The 22,620-nt window shown below is 36.0% G+C and overlaps 1 protein-coding gene across 1 annotated transcript in view; it reads left to right on the top strand.

The window, feature by feature from the left end:
• The window catches only part of LOC147016187 (uncharacterized), a 140,602-nt gene that overhangs the window by 63,572 nt on the left and 54,410 nt on the right, over positions 1-22,620 (top strand). The window contains exons 2-4 of the mRNA XM_085848975.1: positions 19,680-19,834; positions 21,263-21,341; positions 21,922-22,067. The gene's annotated coding sequence lies outside the window, so the exon portion shown is untranslated. The remainder of the gene's footprint in view (positions 1-19,679; positions 19,835-21,262; positions 21,342-21,921; positions 22,068-22,620) is intronic.

Here is a 22,620-nt window from a genome sequence, read left to right as displayed (position 1 = left end):
GTGACAGCAATTTAAATCGTTCATTGTAAACAATGAAAATTGTTGAGTGGTACCATTTAAAAGTCGTTGAGTGTAAAAAAATCCAATTGTTGAGCGCAAGTGTCTACTTTCAATAGTGGGGTTTGAGCGATTTAGCACGTTCAATAGAAACGATTAAAATTTCCAAACCCCAGCGTCAAAAAACAAAGGCGAGTGATAGCAATTTAAATCGTTCATTGTAAACAATGAAAATGGCTGAGTGGTACCGTTTAAAAGTCGTTGAGTGTAAAAAAAAAAATCCAATTGTTGAGCGCAAGTGTCTACTTTCAATAGTGGAGATGCAGCCATTTAAATCGTTGAGTGGCAGCCTTTGAACCTACCCGTGGACACGCGGACGCAAGGAGGATCCATCATAACCCACACCCTCCCCCTCACACTCACCTACTACTGCCAACATGAACAAACTACTACTGATACTGATACTGATACTGTTACTGCTGACATGGACATCGACTCAAAAAGGAAATCGAAAACACTGTTGGGTTCCCCTTTTATGAGCAGCATTTTTATATACCAATTCCCAAAACCGCTGGGAACACGTCTCTATATGGCAGTTGTAACCTAGAAACACGTTAATTTTTTTTGTTGTTGACCGGAAGACGTCATTGGAATACGTCTACATACGTCGATGTGTGTTGGGACTACGTAAAGAATTGGTTCAAAGCACGTCAGACATAAGTTAGAAATAAGTTTCGCGTAAAAAAGACATTATCGCGACGTGTTTCGACTTATGACTAGCTTATAAGTAGCCTTTGTGGACGTGTGTAAGCATCCACATATCGTGTGCAAAACTTATCCCCATCGCATGCGGAACGTGTGTCATACGCCGAGTACGTCGTAAAATTTTGAACATGTTTAAAACTTATTGATGTACTCTACTTACTACGACGTATGATAGCGTACTTTAGCATTCTACTCACGTATACCAAACTTACTCATACCGTATTTGACGTGCCCCAACGTTTTAGACACATTTTTCTTCGGTCGGCATACGCTGGCAAGATCGCCAAGGTGTGTCCGCGATGTTGACACTTCCATTTCTACGGCAGTTATGATTCGAATCGTTGTGCGTCAGCCTTTTAATAGGCTACGTCACGACATCGTCGGCGATGCATGCAACGCGCTATGCCGAAGTTAGACTACCATTGGGCATCGGTTGTGTAGGCCGACAACAGGTTCAGCATTCGTTGGTATAAGTTATCTATAACACAACGAAACGTTCTGTGTCCATTACTAATATGTTATGCATACAACCAACTCATTATGAATACGTCCGAATCTTAAAAAAAATACATCAAAAGTTCAACGTCAGCCAGCGTTTTACATACATTTTAATACGTTGCCATCGCTGGCTAAAACGTCAAGGTGTGACCGGGCCTAAAGACTTGTATGCTTCAGCAAAATCATTTTTTCCCAATAAATTTCCAATCTATCTCGTGAATAAAATGTTCCATCTAGAGAAACGCGAAGTTGTTTCACCTTGGCATTATCACTCAATGCATTATTCTTATCAGTCGCAGTATCACCATCTGGCTTTTTAAAAATGATCCACATATATCGTGGCTTTCCTTCCAGAACACCCAAATTCCACGTGTAAGTAGTTTGATTGAGTTTAACGTGTTGACATCTTCTTTTGAGGTATGATACACTGAGTGGTTTCTTTGAGTTAAGTCTTCTATTCAACATCTCTTCTGTTTTAAGATTAGGAGTATATTCACTGATATACCAACTCATTTCCTCAATTACAAATTTACTCTGATCACCAAAAGCATTACCAACACCAAAAAGCAATCCATTTTCATTATCATTCCTTTGTAGTTGAAATCTAATTTTAAGACCATACAGAACTTTATCATGATCACAAAATCCAAATATACCTTTAAGAGGAACTGCCACAGTAAAACTATTTTCTGCTTTTGTATCATCATTATACGCTCCTTTCCTTTGAGTATATCCAGGGTCTGTGTTTGTTCCCGTTGACATATCAGGAATAAAACCTTCGACAGACCCCTTTCCCATTCTATCACTGAATGTATAGAGTGTAAATTTCATCATTTCAGATACAGCAGAGACATAATCAACCGCTTCAACTTCTTGTGTTCCAATATACAAACGCACACTATCAAACATTTTCCAGAAGAAATCATTTACAAGTGTAGCGTTTGTGTTAGTCGCAGCCTTAGTGAATTTAAATTTACACAACAAGAAACTTTCGGATAGATTCAAATAGGTTTGTTGATTATTTATTTCAAAACTTTTTGTACCATTCGTATTCCAGTCTGTTCCAGTTATTGCATTTACCTTGAAGTAATCTTCTTTTTAGTGGAGTTTGAGATAATAATAGTATCATCCAAATCATAGATACTATCAATTGCTTCCATACTTGTATTTATTTAGGAAAAAAGATGTTAAAACTTTTGAAACCCTGATCCAAGTATTCAAATTATTTTCTGTCGTTCTTGGGGTGACAACTGAGTTTTGCCTTTCTTAATTTCTTTTATTGCTTGTAATTTATGAGATTCCTTCTGGGCATCTTTTATGCTCTTTACAGCACCTGCTACATTTCCCACAGCAGAAGCAGTTGAACCAATTAGATCTTTATGTTTAAGAATAGTTGAACCAATACCCATGAGAGTATCAATTATCCCATCTCCTCTAAATTGATGTCCAACACCCCTTTGTCTCTTAGGTTTATAGTATCCTCTACCAAGATACATACCTTCACCCTTGTAGTATGGGGAAAGGAACATCCCATCCCCTGTAATTATTTTATATTTTCCCAACTCGTGTTTCCTCACAATAACCATCGTATTTATTTATTGGAAAACTTCACATAGGTGAATTCTGATGGATAAAACTTCTCCATTAAAAGAAATCATACGATTATCTTGGTCGGTTATCCTAAAATTTACTCTGTGTATGGTTTTTCCTGACACAGGGAGATAAACCAAATTTTTGGGTTCCATATTGAATTTATAACCAATTGGGGTTGAGTATGCGCTGAATGAAAATATTGCATTTGTTTTTTTTCCATCATTATAAGCACCATCAATCAAATCACAGTGAATTTACACCGAATTTATTCCTGAGGATATTTGAATGACATTATGACTGTAAAACGTCCCATTAGTTTCAATCTTTTTTGAGGAGAAACCCAATAACTCTCGAAATGAATTATCAATTGTGAAATCAACCCTGTAGTTATTTTTAACTTTAGTCGTTGATTTTGAAGTATGTTTTTGAATGTCTATAACAATATTTTTTGGTTCATCACCCTGTTCTTTCATAAGACGAGCAATTTCGGAAGATATTTGAGAAATCTCATATGCTCCGGGTGAGACTGTTATCGTTTTGTATCCACTTCCGGGATTACAACTAAACTTGTCATTTTTATCAGTTATATTAAATAAGGTATTATAAGTTTCCATGGACAATAAAGATGCCTCATATTCTTTTGTTGGGTCAAGTTGTAGTAGGTATGGGAATGAAGATGTGTGGTCGCTTGTTGTGAAATTGAAACTAAGGATTGTGCTTCTCATCTTATTTAATATGAGATAAAATGTCTTTATATTGAGATTTATTCATTATTTTCATGTTCATCAACTGGTCTAAAATGGCTGATGCTTCATTAAAACAATTGTTATTTCCAGCCTTCTTACTACCTAACAACAATAACAGTCTTAACTAATTGCGATGGGTCATTTGGAAGAAAACTAATACCTGAACCAAGGATACTTAAAGTCTGAATAATGTGTTTCTCCTTCTCATTTTTCCTACTTTTACTAGAAATACTAACCCTATAATTTAGAGTGTTCAGCAGATCAATATATACTCTATCATCATTATTTTTCATATCCAATGGTTTATCAATATACTTTGATTCATCCCTCACAGTTGAACCTTGTCTTCCATCTTTTGTGAGAAGAAACATTAATCTCGGAGTTAGTTCAACAGGGGGTTGAGCAGAACCTAAGAACCTTAATTCATCATTAAATATCAATACCTTTTCTTGAACAAGATGAAATATTGCTGGTTGTTCTGTTTGAATGAGTCCTGCTTTGGTTTTTGAATCCGCTGAATATTCATTGTTTTGAAGAGCATTCACAATATAATCAGGGGGTCGATTAATCTCTTCCAGTTGTTGAAATAAACCTTCATCATCATATACCTTTAATTCTCCTGAATGCTCTAATTCTTCCTCCGTCATTTGATCAAAATCTTTCAACATTTGAAGTTTTTTAGGAGTATATTCTACTGTGGGAACTGTGGAAACATTTCATTTTTTCTTGGGAAGTTTTTAAAAGTGGTTTAAAAAAATTTCTCTTGTTTTCTTTCAAATGCTTCTTCGCCCGTTAGTTTCTGTCTGCATTTCTTCTTTATGTCTTCCTGCTGTTTTACAACTTTTGAAACCAACTCTTGATGTTCCTTAAATCTTCTTGCTCTTTCTTTTGCATCCATTTATTTTTTGTAAAATATCCTTTCATGAATTGTAAAGATCAACAGGGAAATTTTCCTTTTCTTCATCATTCAAGTAGATGTGTTCAAATAAATCCTTTTCTTTAAATATTTCATCAAATTGTTTATTAACATTAATGCGAGTTGTAATTTCTTCTTCACTAATACTTGCATCTCTGCTTTTCATACGTTTGCGTTGAGTTTCTTCATCAACATCAAAACCGAATGATAAAATCTTCACTCCGCTCAGATGTTTAATAATTTGTCTCGTTCCTTCTGGATTAGTTTCTAATATCCCAAGACCACCAGATTTTAGTTTCCTTAACTCACTCTTACAATGTGAATATTTTGTTGTACCAAGAGAAACCTCCTCAAATATTTGACCTTCATTCCTCAATCGCATATGTTCCTCCTCTGAAATATAGTGATAATCTTCACCTTTTACTTCTCCAGGTCTTATTGCTCTAGTTGTTGTTGATACAATGCATATCACGGGGTGTTTTTTAAGTAAATTTACAATATTCTCATTATTACTACACAAGAACCTTGATTTATGAAAGTTTTTTCCAGAAGCAGATTTACCCACAAGATTTATAATAATAGTTGTCATTTATATATGTAATTGTTTATGAAACAAAAAATATATCCCTTAATATCCCATCTTGTTTCACAACAATATATTTATATTTTTCAGTCGTGTGCTTCATGTAATCCTCAAATTTATTTTTACTACATAATGTAGAACAATTATCTCTCCAAAAATTATTGATATCTATTGAATTTAACTTGAATAAAATAAAAGTATTAGCATTGTTTCTGATGGAACGACGAGGAAGTTGAAAGTACGATTGACTAAGATAAATACAATTACAAGAAGAATGTCTCCCTCTTGTGTAGTAACTGTCCATTACCGTTTGGTTTCTCTCATTAACACAATCATCAAAGATAACGAGGTTCTTTTTTGATTTATCCAAATCTTGGGGAGACGGTATATCATCCGTATTATCACTAAGAATAAAAGTTATCGGATTTGATTTCTTTTTACATCTCTGTGTATCACAAAATAGTTGAATTATATCTTCAATGTTATAATCATTTAGGTTTTTTTGACGTTTAAATAAACCGATTTATATCTTCTTTTTGAAGACCAGCATTAAAACCTTGTGAGAGTAGTTGATACTCTGGTTGAAAACTCGACTTTGTGAAAATTATTAAATTATCATAATCTAAAAAGTTGGGAGTGAGGAGCATCTTTAAAAGTAAGCAGGTTTTTCCACATCCACTTGAACCAACTATGAGACATCTTAATGAATTTGGGAGATTTTTATGGTTGTTAAATTTTATCTTATTTTCCCAAATGGGTAAAAAATCATTCATTTATATATTTGGAAAACAGGTTATTTAATTTATTATTGGCTTTTTTAGAAACTCTATATTTTATCCTAAGTTCAGGTTTAATTTCAAGATAATCCATTATTTTATTTATACAATATCTTGTGTTGATATTTCCCTGAAAATCACATCCATGAATAATATATAACAACAATCCTTTGAACATTTCTCTAATACGTTCAGTTTCTTCCCTTGTAAGGAAAGGTGTGTTATCACCCTCATACTTTACATTCATTTCTCTAATCAATCTTGTAAAGTAATTCATTTTTGGTGTAAATCTAAAAGAATTATTTTCCTTTTTATATTTTTTATTATCATTAATTAGAAGATAATCACAGAATATACATTGTTTATAGGCTTTGACTCTGTTTAATCCCCGTCTTTCACACGCAGGACAATTCTCAAATTTGTCACATGGAGAATCAGGAAAGTCTAGCATATTTATAAAGTAAAACTTTACTTAAACTGAAATTCATCTATACTTTCAGTTGTATATTGACTCATATTTAATAATATTACCATCGATATCGATATACTTTTTTTCACTACCAGATTCAACGACAACATTTTTTATATTAAAGGTGATTTTAAAATGATCGTTAACTACTATTGAACGAAATGTCATTTCACCTGATATATTTACATCCATTATTTCATCAGGATTTACATCTTTAGGGTTGTTGAAAAAAATACAAATTTCTCCTTGCATATTACAGATGGTCTTGTCTTTTCTTTCCAAAGCTTCATCCATAAGGTTTTTGTTTTTTGATACTTTTTCTTGTTTCATTGCTTTTTCTAGTTTTGAATATATTACCAGAAGGAGAGGAGAAACTTTTGTTAGAGATACTTTAATTGATGTTCTACCAGGTATACTAAAAGCCCTTCCACTGAAGGAAATTGAAGAACTCATATTATTTACCATAATTGTTTTTATCCAATAGTTGTTATATTTATCTTTGTTCAATTTTACATCCTTGACATATTTCTCAGTATCTTTAACAAATGAAGAGCTTGATTGAAACTTGTCTTTTGTGTCTTGAAACATTGTATTTATTAAGTGAAAAAGTTGGAGGATAAAATTGTTTTAAGCACAGATTCACCTGTAAAATAAACGAAATTTTCATCAAGAAAATTTTAGTTTAAGCAAAGATTTATTATATAAATATGGTGAATACAACATACTGCGATGTTTGTAATCACAAATATAAACATTATAGAAAACACCTCCGAACCAACAAACACACATTTAATCTATTTCATAAAATATCTCCTCTTGAGTTGGAAAGAAAACATTGTGATATCTGCTCGAAGGATGTTTTGAAGAGTAGTTATAATAGACATCTTCAATCACAAAAACACAAGAAAAATGAGTTTAAAGTAAAGGGAGACTATTATATTGAAAACACTGATGGGGCATTTAAAGGGCATATAAAAATAAGGATTTTTCAATTTGGAGAACCCGGTCCATCATCAATAGCTGAATCAATTGAAATAGTGAAACCTGATGTTGAAAATGTTATTAAAAAGACATTAAAAGAAATGAAAACTTTAAAGCTTTATATGGGAGTGAAAATGAATATGAAAAGACAAGATGAAGAACAAACTCCTTATATGAGAACAGATCTTCATTTTATAACATCATTTCAATATTTTTTGAATAGTGGGGTTTATGAAGAACTATCAAAACAAGAGGAGGATGTTGATAATACAGTGGTAGGAAGTGGATTCAATATTTTAAAAAATCATCTTTTTAGATATACACATTCTAAAATCAAACCCTCTTAAAGCTTCTTCTTATATTGAATTACCAAAAGAAATAAAACTAAAGAAGGCAGTTGTTAATATTAAGAACAATGATAATAAATGTTTTCTCTGGTCTGTTCTTGCTCACTTTCATCCACCAAAATGTAATTCAGAAAGAGTAAAACAATATATGAAATATGAGAATACCTTGGACATTAAAGATTTTAAATTCCCAATGCCACTAACAGATATTCCTAAATTTGAGAAAAAGAATAATCTTTCTATTAATGTATATGGATTAACAGATACAAACAAAGTTCAAATATTAAAAATTTCAAACAACTATAAAAATGAAGAAACACACATTGATCTTTTATATTTTAGTGTTGGAAATAATTCACATTACACATACATCAATAATTTATCAAGATTAATCTCTTCTCAGGTATTCAGAACAGCAAACAAAATATATCCTTGTAAGCGATGTCTTAATTCATTTCATACAAAAGAACGATTAGAACAACATTCAAAATATTGTAGTAATCATAAATCAGCTGTAATTACAATGCCTAAACCTGGTGAAAAGATTTCTTTTGAAGATTATAATAAATCTATCATGCACCCATTTGTGATATACGCTGATTTTGAATGTATCCTTAAAAAGATAAATACTGCTTCTCCTAATCCAAAAGAATCATAAACAAATAAATATCATAAACATATTCCTTGTGGTTTCTGTTATTATATCAAATCATCTGTTGGAGAAAAGTATAACAAACTTGAACATTATAGTGGAAAAAAAGCTTCACAAGAGTTTGTAATACGATTAGAAAAGGATTGCATAAGACTCACTAAATTAATTAAAGAAACAAATGAACCGATGAAATTAACCAAAGAAGAAAAATTAGAATTTAGAAAGAACAATATCTGTCATATTTGTGAGGGGGAAATTAAGGAGTCTAAAGTTCGGGATCATTGTCATCTTACTGGTAAATATAGAGGTCCCGCTCATTCCTGTTGTAATCTTAATTATAAATTACCTTCTTTTATTCCAGTCTTTCTTCACAACAGCGCCAACTATGATACACATCTATTTATAAATGAACTTTCAAAAACACCAGGGAATATTTCTGCCATAACAAACACAAGTCAAAAGTATATTTCATTTACAAAAATGATATTCACAAAACCTTTAACTCGTATTAGGTTTCTAGATTCTTACAAGTTTATGGGAACACCACTAGCCTACCTCGCATCAAATCTAAGCTCCACGGACTCTTTTCCAAATCTTAATTCATTCTTTCCAAAAGAGGAAATTCTCACTAAAGAGGAAATTCAGATTAAAGAGAGAATTCAAAGTCAAGAGGAAAATCTAATTAATGAGGAAATTAATGAAGAAATTCTAACTGAAGATGAAATTCTAATTATAAAGAAAATTCGAACAATGAATGAAATTCTAACTAAAGAGGAAATTCTGATTAAAGATGAAATTCTGATTAAAGAAGGAATTCTCACGAGAGAGGAAATTCAAACAAGGAATGAAATTCAAAGTAAAGAGAAAATTCTTACAAGTAAGGGAATTTATCCTTATGATTATATGGATTCATTTATGAGATTTAAAGAAACACAACTTCCTTCAAAAGAAAGTTTCTATAATAACCTTTATGAAGAAGAGATAAGTGATAAGGAATATAAACACGCACAAGAAATATGGAAAATATTTAAGATAAAGAACCTTGGAGAATATCATGATTTATATCTAAAAACATGTTTTATTGTTAGCTGATGTGTTTGAAGCTTTTAGATCACTCTGTCATAATAAAAATTGTTATGGATTAGATCCTGCCCACTATTTCACAGCTCCTGGTTTAGCTTGGAGTGCAATGTTGAAAATGACAAAACAAGATATAGATTTAATCAGTGATGTTGATATGCTTTTCATGATTGAGAAGTCCAAGAGAGGTGGAATATCACAAGTATGTTCAAAAAGATATGCTAAAGCAAATAATAAATATCTTCCAAATTATGATAGTGAAAAAGATAGTAATTATTTGATGTATTTTGATGCTAATAATTTGTATGGATGGGCAATGTCTCAATCTCTGCCTTATGGTAAATTAGAGTGGGTGGAAGAAAAGGATTATGAAAAGGCTTTGATGAATATTGTTATTTCTTCTCAAGAGGAATTGAATGATGAAGAAGAAGGTTATTATTTTGAAGTTGATTTGAGGTACCCGAGTGATCTTCATAATAAGCATAAAGACCTTCCTTTTGCATGTGAGAAAGAAACCCCAAAGAAAGAATGGTTCAGTGATTATCATAAAAGTTTTAATATTAAAGGCAAATCAACAGAAAAGTTATTAACAACATTCTATGATAAAGAGGGATATGTTTTGCATCAGAGAAGCTTAAAACAGTTTTTGAGAGAAGGATTGAGAGTCGCTAAAATTCATAGAGTTTTAAAGTTTAAACAAAGTCCTTGGGTGAAAAAGTATATTCAATTCAATACAGATATGAGAGCAAATACAAAAGTAAAATTTGAAGGGGACTTTTATAAATTAATGAATAATGCTGTATTTGGAAAGACTATGGAAGATGTTAGAAACAGGCAAAACATTAGATTCGCAACATCTTGGAAAGAAGCTTCGATGTTGATAAATAAACCAAGTTTTGCGAGAGAAGAGGTTTTTTCAGAGAACTTTTCTGCAATTCATATGAAAAAGGAAAGTATTGTAATGGATAAACCAATTTATATTGGAACAGCAGTTCTTGATTTATCAAAGATATTGATGTATGATTATTTATATAATGACTTAAAGAAAGAGTATGGTGAAAATGTTTCATTGTTGTATATGGACACTGATAGTTTTATCCTAGATATAAAAACTGATGATGTTTATAAAGATATGAAGAAAAATATTGGAGTATATGATACAAGTAATTTCAGCAAGAAGAGTGAGTAATTTTCCAAAAAGAATGAAAAGGTTATTGGTAAGTTTAAGGATGAGTTGGGTGGAAAAGTAATGAGTGAGTTTATTGGATTGAGAGCAAAGGCATATGCTTATAAGTATGGTGATCAGATTGATAAGAGGTTAAAGGGTATAAAGAAATATGTAATAAAGAAATCAATAACTTTTAGAAATTATTATAATTGTTTGATGAATAAGAAAGAAGAATATAGGAAAATGAATACAATAAGAAGTTATAAACATAACATATATAGTGAAGAAGTAAATAAAAGGCATTAGGAGCCTTTTATGATAAGAGATTTATTTTAGATAATGGAATAGATTGTGTTCCATATGGATATTGTATGATAGAGTGAATAGAATAGATTGTGTTTTAACGATGGGAAGATGGGTTAGGGTTTTTTAAGGGCTACCGCCACGTTTTTTTGCAATATATAAATGGTCAAACCAAGTATTAATCAAACTAAAGAGTGGAGAAAATCTCAGTCTTGGTATATAAATGGAAAACATAATGAATGTGAAAAATATCAAATAAGTCTTATTGAAAAAAATAGCGAAAACAAAGGTAAATAAAACAAATAAGCGAATCAATTTAAAAAGTAGTAAGTTAGAGGATGTAAAGAAAAAAATGAATATCCTTGAATGGACTGAAAACTTTGATGGTTATCAATTGAACAATGAAAAAACAATTTACTATAATCTCAAAATGATATGTGGCTCAGGAGGTGGTCAAACAAGAGCATTAAGAGAAGTTTATCATTTCGTAATGGCACAAAAGGGGTATCTTAAAAAATATAAAGATTCAAATGTTTTGTTTTTCAATATTTTAGATGGGGATTATTGTGCAAAGAAAATTAAACTATTGAAGGAATTTGAGAATGAACAAATCTTTATAGGTTCAATGAGTGAGCTAAACAATATGCATCGGTTATTTGATAAAGAGTGTCCCGAGGGTTAGACGTTTTAGATATTTCTTTTGAATCACCTTTAACAAATCACATTACCACTTTAGTAATTGAAAAAATCTTTATCTTATTGCATGGATTATTTGAAAAAAAAAAGTGTCCCCAGGTTAAAAGGGGAGACAAATAAATATACCTTGGGATAAAAGGGGGTTTATTTTTAGGGAAAAAAAAAATGAATCGCTGAAAATCCCCCATTCATTTACATGGGGAAAAGTAGGCCAGAACCAGTATATTCACCCTACTCACCTGTTTATTGTTGCTTATTTCTATCCCTGCATTTCACACAACAATAAACCTATTCACTGTGCCACATATATTTCCTCACCTGCTTGTAAATAAATTATTATTATTAGGAATGTTCCTGCTCGTTTTTGTCTTTTCTTCCAAGTTGATCCAGCATGGTCCGAATCCTACTTTAGCCAGGACTTTATTCCCAATGATCCGTTCCTTTTAGCCGGTACGTCCTTGGCAGTGTCGCTCGGCTGCATCCGATCCAGTAAAGTGATCCGGTCCGGTAGAGTGATCCGGTTTGGACAAGGCATACCGAGGGCGTGTTCCCCCATAATTAAACCACATGATTAATCAGGTAACCCGATTAACCCATAGACGGGAGGACCCTAGGTCACGCGGTTGAATTATTGGCGTCCACGGTTGGTTAAGTGACCCGCCGCACCACGGAATTATCCATGTGCGACGGCCTATAATTCCGGGGAGTCTGGTGGGAACCGACATAGCTTCCCCCACCTAGTGGTCTCCTCACCCGACCCCCCAGCCCGCAACTATATATATATATATATATATATATATATATATATATATATATATATATATGTTTGTATATATATATATATATATATATATATATATATATATATATATATATATATATGTTTGTATATATGTATATATATATATATATATATATATATATATATATGTATATATATATACATTCACACACACACACACACACACACACACACACACACACACACACACACACACACACACACACACACACACACACAGGGTGAGTTAGAAGTCGCGCCCGATTTCTGTCAGTTGATTGTTTGTTTGCCATTTGTATTACAGTGTGCAAGAAGGTAGAAATAAATGAATGCCATGTTTATCTAACCATTTATTCAAAGAAAAATTATTACGGAACTGTACCAAGCTATTTTACTTGCAATTTTCAAAGTTTCCCTCCCTCATGATCGATGCACAATTGCACCTGAGCAGGCACAGAGCGGCACATACGTCTGCAGCGTTCGAGATCAATTTCCTCAAACTTTGCAGTGATTGGAGCCTTCAATTCCTGAATGGTACAAGGCTGTTCATGATAAACAAGGTCTTTCATAAGCCCCCAAAGAAAGAAATCTGGAGGTGTAAGGTCTGGGGAGCGTGCCGGTCACTCGATCAAACCGTGGCGGCTGATCCACTTTCTGGAAAAGTTTTCATCAAGCCACTGACAAACATTACGTCCATAATGAGGTGGAGCTCTATCATGCTGGAAATAACAGTCCTGATCTTGTACCCTGGGCCAAAAGAAGGTTTGCAGCATATCCAGGTAAATTTCTGCAGTGACATATTCCTCAAAGAAAAAGGGTCCAATTATCCCAAATGGAGATATGGCTGCCCAAACTGTCACTCCAGGTAAATTTACCTCCTTCTCAACTGTCACTCCTGGGTTATTCGCAGCCCAGTAGACACACTTGTGTCTGTTAATTGTGCCATGAAGCTCAATTTGGTGCAAATTCAGTAACTTTCCAAACTCGCAGCAATAATTTGCAAAACAAAATCAAAAATAAATAATTTACGAAAATTAATAATCTGCAAGACAATTATTAACAACATGACTTCCCAAAAAGAATCTGACAGCCGAAAAAACAGAAATCGGGTGCTACTTTTAACTCACCCAGTATGTATAATATATATATATATATATATATATATATATATATATATATATATATGTATGTATATATATATGTATGTATATATATATGTATGTATATATATATATGTATGTATATATATATATATATATATATATATATATATATGTATATATATATGTATGTATATGTATATATATATATATATATATATATATATATATATATATATATATATATATATATATATATATATATATATATATATATATATATATGTATATATATATATATATATATATATATATATATATATATGTTTGATGTGATTGGGCCCTTTGGTATGTTATTTATATGTTTTTTTATGTGAACATTGTTTCTCTCACTCTCCTGTAACCTCATCGGTGCAGTGTGAACCGAGAGGTTTTAATGACGGCCGCTTCATCTGAAAAGGGACTTCTTTATGTTTTCATGTGATTGGGCCGACATGTGATTATTTATATATGTTTTGGCATGAGTGGGCCCTTTTGTATTAATGTATGTATTGATGTGATTGGGCCTTTAATTATTTATATTCGTTTTGACGTGATTGGGACCTTTCATATTCATATATGTTTTGATGTGATTGGGCCGACATGTGATTATTTATATTTATTTTGACGTGATTTGGCCCTTTCGTAGTTATATATATTTTTTGATGTGATTGGGCCTTTAAGTATTTATATTTGTTTTGATGTGATTGGGCTGACATGTGATTATTTATGTTTGTTTTGGCATGATTGGGCCCTTTCGTGTTAATGTAGGTTTTGATGTGATTGGGCCAACATGTGATTATATTTGTTTTGACGTGATTGGGCCCTTTCGTATAAATATATGTTTTGATGTGATTGGGCCGACATGTGATTATTTATATTTGTTTTGGCATGATTGGGCCCTTTTGTATTAATGTATGTTTTGATGTGATTGGGCCTTTAATTATTTATATTCGTTTTGACGTGATTGGGCCCTTTCATATTAATATATGTTTTGATGTGATTGGGCCGACATGTGATTATTTATATTTATTTTGACGTGATTTGGCCCTTTCGTATATATATATATATATATATATATATATTTTTTTTTTTTGATGTGATTGGGCCTTTAAGTATTTATATTTGTTTTGATGTGATTGGGCCGACATGTGATTATTTATATTTGTTTTGGCATGATTGGGCCCTTTCGTGTTAATGTAGGTTTTGATGTGATTGGGCCGACATGTGATTATATTTGTTTTGACGTGATTGGGCCCTTTCGTATAAATATATGTTTTGATGTGATTGGGCCCCGACATGTGATTATATTTGTTTTGACGTGATTGGGCCCTTTCGTATAAATATATGTTTTGATGTGATTGGGCCGACATGTGATTATATTTGTTTTGACATGATTGTGCCCTTTCGTATAAATATATGTTTTGATGTGATTGGGCCGACATGTGATTATATTTGTTTTGACATGATTGGGCCCTTTCGTATAAATATATGTTTTGATGTGATTGGGCCGACATGTGATTATTTATATTTGTTTTGATGTGATTGGGCTCTTTTGTATTTTTACTTGTTTTGATGTGATTGGGCTCTTTCGTATTTTTTTTTCATGTGATTGGACTGACATGTGAATATTTATATTTGTTTTGGCATGATTGGGCTCTTTTGTATTTATATTTGTTTTGATGTGATTGGGCCGACATGTGATTATTTATATTTGTTTTGACGTCATTGAGCCCTTTCGTATTTATATTTGTTTTGATGTGATTGGGCCGACATGTGAATATTTACATTTGTTTTGATGTGATTGGGCCAACATGTGAATATTTATATTTGTTTTGATGTGATTGGGCCATTTTGTCTTTATATTTGTTTTGATGTGATTGTGTCGACATGTGATTATTTATATTTGTTTTGATGTGATTGGGCCGACATGTGATTATTTATATTTTTGTTTTGATGTGATTGGGCCCTTTTGTATTTATATTTGTTTTGATGTGATTGGGCCGACATGTGAATATTTATATTTGTTTTGATGTGATTGGGCTGACATGTGAATATTTATATTTGATTTGATGTGATTGGGCCGACATGTGAATATTTATATTTGATTTGATGTGAGTGGGCCGACATGTGATTATTTTTTTTGTTTTGATGTGATTGGGCCGACATGTGATTTTTTATATTTTTGTTTTGATGTGATTGGGCCGACATGTGAATATTTATATTTGTTTTGATGTGATTGGGCTGACATGTGATTATTTATATTTTTGTTTTGATGTGATTGGGCCGACCTGTGAATATTTATATTTGTTTTGATGTGATTGGGCTCTTTTGTATTTATATTTGTTTTGATGTGATTGGGCTCTTTTGTCTTTATTTTTGTTTTTATGTGATTGGGCCGACATGTGAATATTGATATTTGTTTTGACGTGATTGGGCCCTTTCGTATAATTATATGTTTTGATGTGATTGGGCCGACATGTAATTATTTATATTTGTTTTGATGTGATTGGGCCCTTTCGTATTTATATATGTTTTGATGTGATTGGGCCGACATGTGATTATTTATATTTGATTTGATGTGATTGGGCCGACATGTGATTTTTTTTTTTGTTTTGATGTGATTGGGCCCTTTTGTATTTATATATGTTTTGATGTGATTGGGCCGACATGTGATTATTTATATTTGATTTGATGTGATTGGGCCCTTTCGTATTTATATATGTCTTGATGTGATTGGGCCGACATGTGATTATTTTTATTTTTGTTTTGATGTGATTGGGCTCTTTTGTCTTTATATTTGTTTTGATGTGATTGGGCCCTTTCGTATTTCTATTTGTTTTGACGTGATTTGGCCGACATGTGAATATTTACATTTGTTTTGACATGATTGGGCCGACATGTGATTATTTATATTTGTTTTGATGTGATTGGGCCGACATGTGATTATTTATATTTTTGTTTTGATGTGATTGGGCCCTTTTGTATTTATATTTGTTTTGATGTGATTGGGCCGACATGTGAATATTTATATTTGTTTTGATGTGATTGGGCCGACATGTGAATATTTATATTTGATTTGATGTGATTGGGCCGACATGTGAATATTTATATTTGATTTGATGTGAGTGGGCCGACATGTGATTATTTTTTTTTGTTTTGATGTGATTGGGCCCTTTTGTATTTATATATGTTTTGATGTGATTGGGCCGACATGTGATTATTTATATTTGATTTGATGTGATTGGGCCCTTTCGTATTTATATATGTCTTGATGTGATTGGGCCGACATGTGATTATTTATATTTTTGTTTTGATGTGATTGAGCCCTTTCGTATTTCTATTTGTTTTGACGTGATTGGGCCGACATGTGAATATTTACATTTGTTTTGACATGATTGGGCCGACATGTGATTATTTATATTTGTTTTGACGTGATTGGGCCCTTTCATATTTATATTTGTTTTGGCATGATTGGGCGCTTTGGTATTTTATGTTTTGCTTTGTATTGACATTGCATGTGATACATGTTTGGGAGCATGTGGTACATTTCGATGCTTTTACTCATGACTCGCCAAAGAGCGATGGAACCAGTCTGGTGGCTCGGGGGCATGCAGCATTATGATTTTCATGTGTTTGCTATCTGTGAATGTCTGCAGCTGTTGACGAAACCCAGGTAGGGTGTGAAACGTCAAATGGCTTACCTTGTTCAGCTTTTCTTGGTTACTTTATCGAGCTTTCTTCGGTGGATAAGCATTATGTGGGGTTAATTTATTTGCTAATCCTAGCCACCTGGGGTAATCGATTACGTGATCACTGATTGGTTATTCTCTCCATTTATAGGTGAGAGATGTGATTGGGCATTGTTATTTACTCGTGCGGACCCGTAGGTGCGTGCCAGTATGTGCAGCTTCGTGCCTGCAGTATCAGGTCCCCAGCATCAATTGTGACGGCATATCAAACAAAGAAGAATTGTGACCCCTCCTCTCTCGCCCCACCTCTCTTGCCCCCCTCTTCCCCCTCCTCTGTTCCCCCTCCTCTCTCCCTTCCCTCTCTTGCCCCCCTCTCACCCCCCTCTCTCGCCCTTCTCTCTCCCTCCTCCTCTCTCCCTTGTCTTGCCCCCTCTCACCCTCTCTCGCCCTTCTCTCTCCCCCTCCTCTGTCCCCCTCCTCTCTCCCTCCCCTCTGTTGTCCCCACTCTCACCCCCTCTCTCGCCCTTCTCTCTCCCCCTCCTCGCTCCCTTCTCTTGCCCCCCTTTCACCCCCTCTTTCGCCCTTCTCTCTCCCCCTCCTCTCTCCCTTCTCTCTCCCCCTCCTCTCTCCCTTCTCTCTCCCCCTCCTCTCTCCCTCCCCTCTCTTGCCAACCCCCTCTCACCCACTCTCACCCCCTCTCACCCCTCTCTCCCCCTCCTCTGCCCTCTTCCTCTCTCCACCTCCTCTGTCCCCCTCCTCTCTCTTGCCCCGCTCTCTCCCCCTCTGTCCCCTCTCTCCCCTCTCCTCTCTTCCCCTCCTCTCTGCCCCTTCCTCTCTCCCTCCTCATCTCGCCCCCTCCTCTGTCCCCCTCCTCTCTCCCTCCCCTCTCTTGCCCCCTCACCCCCTCTCTCGCCCCTCTCTCGCCCTTCTCTCTCGCCCCTCTCTCCCCCTCCTCTCTCCTCCCTCCTCTCTCCCGCCTCCTCTCTCCCGCCTCCTCTCTCGTCCCTCTATCTGTAAATGTATTCACAAATGTCTACCAAGCACAACGATTAATTCCAACCTTGGGAAAAAACAGCTTTCAAACCCTTGGGAAACAGCTGTTTCCCTCGGGAAAATTCAAACCTTGGGATTAATTAATAATTTGAATAATAATCAAACCTTGTGAGTTTGGCACATACCCAGAGAAAGGCACATACCCAGGTCCCCAGTGTCGATTGTGGCGTCATACCAAACGAAGAAGAAGAATTGTGACGTCAATCCTTCAAAAAAAAAAAAACAATTAATTAATTAAATAAACATTAATTGTGACGTCATTCGTGATGTCATAGCACCGTGTCCTGTCATTGGTTCACAGATCCATGGCCGTAACTTGGGAATCGCTCGTCCGATCGATATCAAACCTCGAAAAGGCACATCCGCGGGTCCCCGACAATATTCCTGGCAAGTTTCAATGAGATCGGACCGGCAGTCGTCGAGAAACGGCGGTCGCAGACAGACAGACAGACAGACAGACACACAGAGATTGCTGGAATTATAGATAGATATATTATATTGATTTTGTGTCAAAGTTTCAGGTTTTTGGGTCCACACAGGTGACCTTTCACCAGCAGCTTCTTTGGTAGTGTCATGTGATCTTACTCATGCGTGCACCTGTTGTTGTGATGTGACGGTGTGTTGTCGTGTTGGTTTATTTCACTCACATTTGCAGCACTTGTTCTCTAAATTTATGTCAGCACAGAAAAAGTGGAATGATTTTAATGTTATGGTGAGATGAGAAATGTTTCTCGGTTCTCATGACCTTCATCGGTGCGACCCTGAACCCTTTTAATGCCTGTGTTATGACGTCATGTTTGTCTGCTCATCAGGAAAGGATGAAACACCTTCTAGTAGTAAAAAATAAATAAATAGGAAGGGGATCACTTGCTGTTGAAAAACTTGATGTTGACATCAACATGACCCTTGAGGACCTTCCTGGTGAAAGGGACGACGTTGACATCATCGATCCATCAAAACCTTTTGGTGAAATAATTGTTTTGAGATTTGCAATAATTTCTTTGCGTTGCGTTTAAATCGCACGTACATCGGGAGAATAAGTTACTCGTACATGGAGAGATTAAAGCACGTGTGCCTTTGTACATAGATGAAGCCCGTGTACCCTGGTACATGGATGAAACACGTGTGTCCGCCCTCGTACATAGTCATGAACGTGCGATTTCTCTGCTCTGATGCGAACAGCCCATTAATATTTCCCACCACGTGCCTCGGGTACGCTCCCCCATTGAGATTCGAACCTTGGGCCTCTCGGTTGATTGCGCTGGAATTGCGCTCAGAGAAAGTTCCAGACGGAATACTCGAGCCGCTGGAAGTGCATGGAAGCCTTTTCATTTGCATACATTTAGCACTTCCCCATGGGCTCAGATTGTTCGTCACCTTTGCAGTATAATGACATTGCAAGGAAACGACGCCATGTTTCTCTTACAGCTGCGTCCCTTTTCAGATGAAGCGGCCGTCATTAAAACCTCTCGGTTCACACTGCACCGACGAGGTTACAGGAGAGTGAGAGAAACAATGTTCACCTTCACCTACTGAGAACCAATGTTCACCTCGCTGGAAACCCTCAGCAAGCCCAGTGGATCCATCAAGTCTCTCCCGGTGGGTTTCTATCAATCCCAACTTTCCCGCCTTTTAATTGGGCCTTTATGTAACAGGGCAGAGCGCATAAACACCGCCAAAGGCGGACGCCCATCCACCTGCCATTGTTACCCTAGTGTACGGTGACCTTGACTGATTGATGTCTGTGCTGTCTCGATATGGTACGAGGGTCGTGTCACCCTGGCTACCGTTTGAGAGGGTGATGTGATGTGTTCACCTTGTACCAATTAAACCACTATCGGTCCTTGTCGTCCCTCCGCATCAGAGAGACTCGAATCTTTCACTTTGGGGGACAAAACTACAGCGGTCACATTGTTTCTTCCCCCGGAGCGCCACCACCGTGGTCCTTGACTCGTTGTGCACCTTGAGAGTTTGGCAAGTGTATTTTATTGCCTCGTTTTAACACCTGCATCGACACGATCAACGTGGTCAGGTCTCACCGTGGACTACTTGCAAAAATGTCACTTCAAACAGATTGTCATGCATGGGTCATGGGAACTTGGCATGCAGAGATCCCATACTTGGTAGGATTATCATGCATGGATCATGGGAACATAGCCTGCATAGATCCTATACTTGGTGGGATTGCTATGCATGGGTAATGGGAACATGACATACATAGATCCCATACTTGGTAGGATTGTCATACATGGATCATGGGAACATGGCATCCATAAATCCTATACTTGCTGGGATTTTCATGCATGGGTAATGGGAACATAACATCCATAGATCCTATACTTGGTGGGATTGTCATGCATGGGTAATGGGAACATGACATGCTCAAATCCTATACTTGGTAGGATTGTCATGCATGGTTCATGGGAACTTCGCATCCATAAATCCTACACTTGGTGGGATTGTAATGCATGGTTCATGGGAACTTGGCATCCATAAATCCTATGCTTGGTGGGATTTCATGCATGGTTCATGGCAATGTGGCATCCATAAATCCTATACTTGGTGGGATTGTCATGCATGGCTAATGGGAACATGACATGCATAGATCCTATACTTGGTGGAATTGTCATGCATGGTAATGGGAACATGACATGCTGTAATCCTATAGCCAGTAGTATCTTCATGCATAGATAATCGGAAAATGGGAGGCATAGACCCTATACCTGGTAAGATATCCGTGTGAGAATAATGGAAACGTGACACGCAGAGACCCTGCCTGGTTGGATAGAAGCACGCGTGAACCTTCGGCCAGTAGCACATACCAAGCACCGCTGACCTTTACAAACATGTCCGGCCACGGCCTCGTCCCCTCATGAAATATGCAGCAAGCGGAGAAAGCACAAATATGAAATATTGATGTTCGCCCTTCCACAAATCTGCTACCAAAGCGCCTGGCAAACACACTGAAATATATGCGTCTTGAAAGTATAAAACCATGCATTATAAATTTTATGATTGTAATTTCAGGGAAAACGCCAGAATGCATCCTGTCGGAGCGGTGCACTCTTCCGCTGTTTTTGTGGGCCGACCATTAACACCTTCCCAGGTATGGCCGTTTTTATATGAGCTCCAGTCCTGACTGGGTTCATCCAAAGTTCACAAAAGTACAAAGGTGTGTGTGTGTGTGTGTGTGTGTGTGTGTGTGTGTGTGTGTGTGTGTGCGTGCGTGCGTGCGTGCGTGCGTGCGTGCGTGCGTGCGTGTGTGCGTGCGTGCGTGCGTGCGTGCGTGCGTGCGTGTGTGTGTGTGTGTGCGTGTGTGTGTGTGTGTGTGCGTGCGTGTGCGTGCGTGCGTGCGTGCGTGCGTGTGTGTGCGCGCGCGCGCGCGTACGTTGCCCTTTAAAGGAAGAAGTGAATGGCATCTCCTTTGTCTGTCAACAACAAACCTGTAGTTTTTATTCTTTTGTTGTGACAACTCATCGATTATATATTTATCTCATATTCCTGAAAGCTAAACATGATTTTTCTGTTGGGAACTTAAAAAATATAATTGATTAAAAGTTCTAAATTAAACTTCCCATTTGGAAACTTTTGCTGATTGTTATTATATATTGTATTTCAAAAGTTGTATTTTTATGGGAATTGTTGTTATTTATTTTCATATTGTGTTGAATCTTTCGTTGTTGCAGATGTGAAAGCTCATGGACGAACTGATGTTCAGAGAGTGCAAACAAGTCAGAGTATCGGAAAGGTGGACGGGAGCAGGTGAACAAGAGCGTGAGGAGAACACTTCTCTATGTGTTATAATAAAACAAAGAGTACCTGTACAAACAAGGTGAGAGAGTGAGAGGGTCTTGTTACTCTGACAAATGTCTAAAGCTCAAAACGTCAGTTTCACTTCTCTTCCCAGTGTGGTTCGTGTAATCTTTGTCAACCTTCAGTTGATAAATGCTATCCTTCTGAAAGTATTATGCTCGTACGAAGCAGCCGAAACATTCCGTGTCCAATACTCGGCCTCACCTGTGCTCAAAACTCTCGTAAAAATCACCAACGTACGTGCTTCGATCACAGGCATGTCATTATATATTATTAATACGATAATCATATGTGGCGTCCAGTGCGGGACAGACATGTTCGAGTCCATGTGATGAGATGTGGGTTCTTAGACCACGCTTTGAGACACGTATCTCAGAGAGTGCTTTGACTGACACTTCTAGCAGAGAAGGCTCTGACAGACAAGCAGTTATCCAAGGCCGTGATGTTACAGCCAAGCATTTCTCCGAGGCCGTGATGTTACAGCCAAGCATTTCTCCTAGGCCGTGATGTTACAGCCAAGCATTTCTCCTAGACCATGATGTTACAGCCAAGCATTTCTCCTAGGCCGTGAT

Source organism: Eptatretus burgeri, chromosome 12 (assembly GCF_056783735.1).
Source record: "Eptatretus burgeri isolate ZD-2024b chromosome 12, Ebu_testis_v1, whole genome shotgun sequence".
Taxonomy (NCBI): domain Eukaryota; kingdom Metazoa; phylum Chordata; class Myxini; order Myxiniformes; family Myxinidae; genus Eptatretus; species Eptatretus burgeri.
This window is presented reverse-complemented; position numbering and strand designations above follow the sequence as displayed.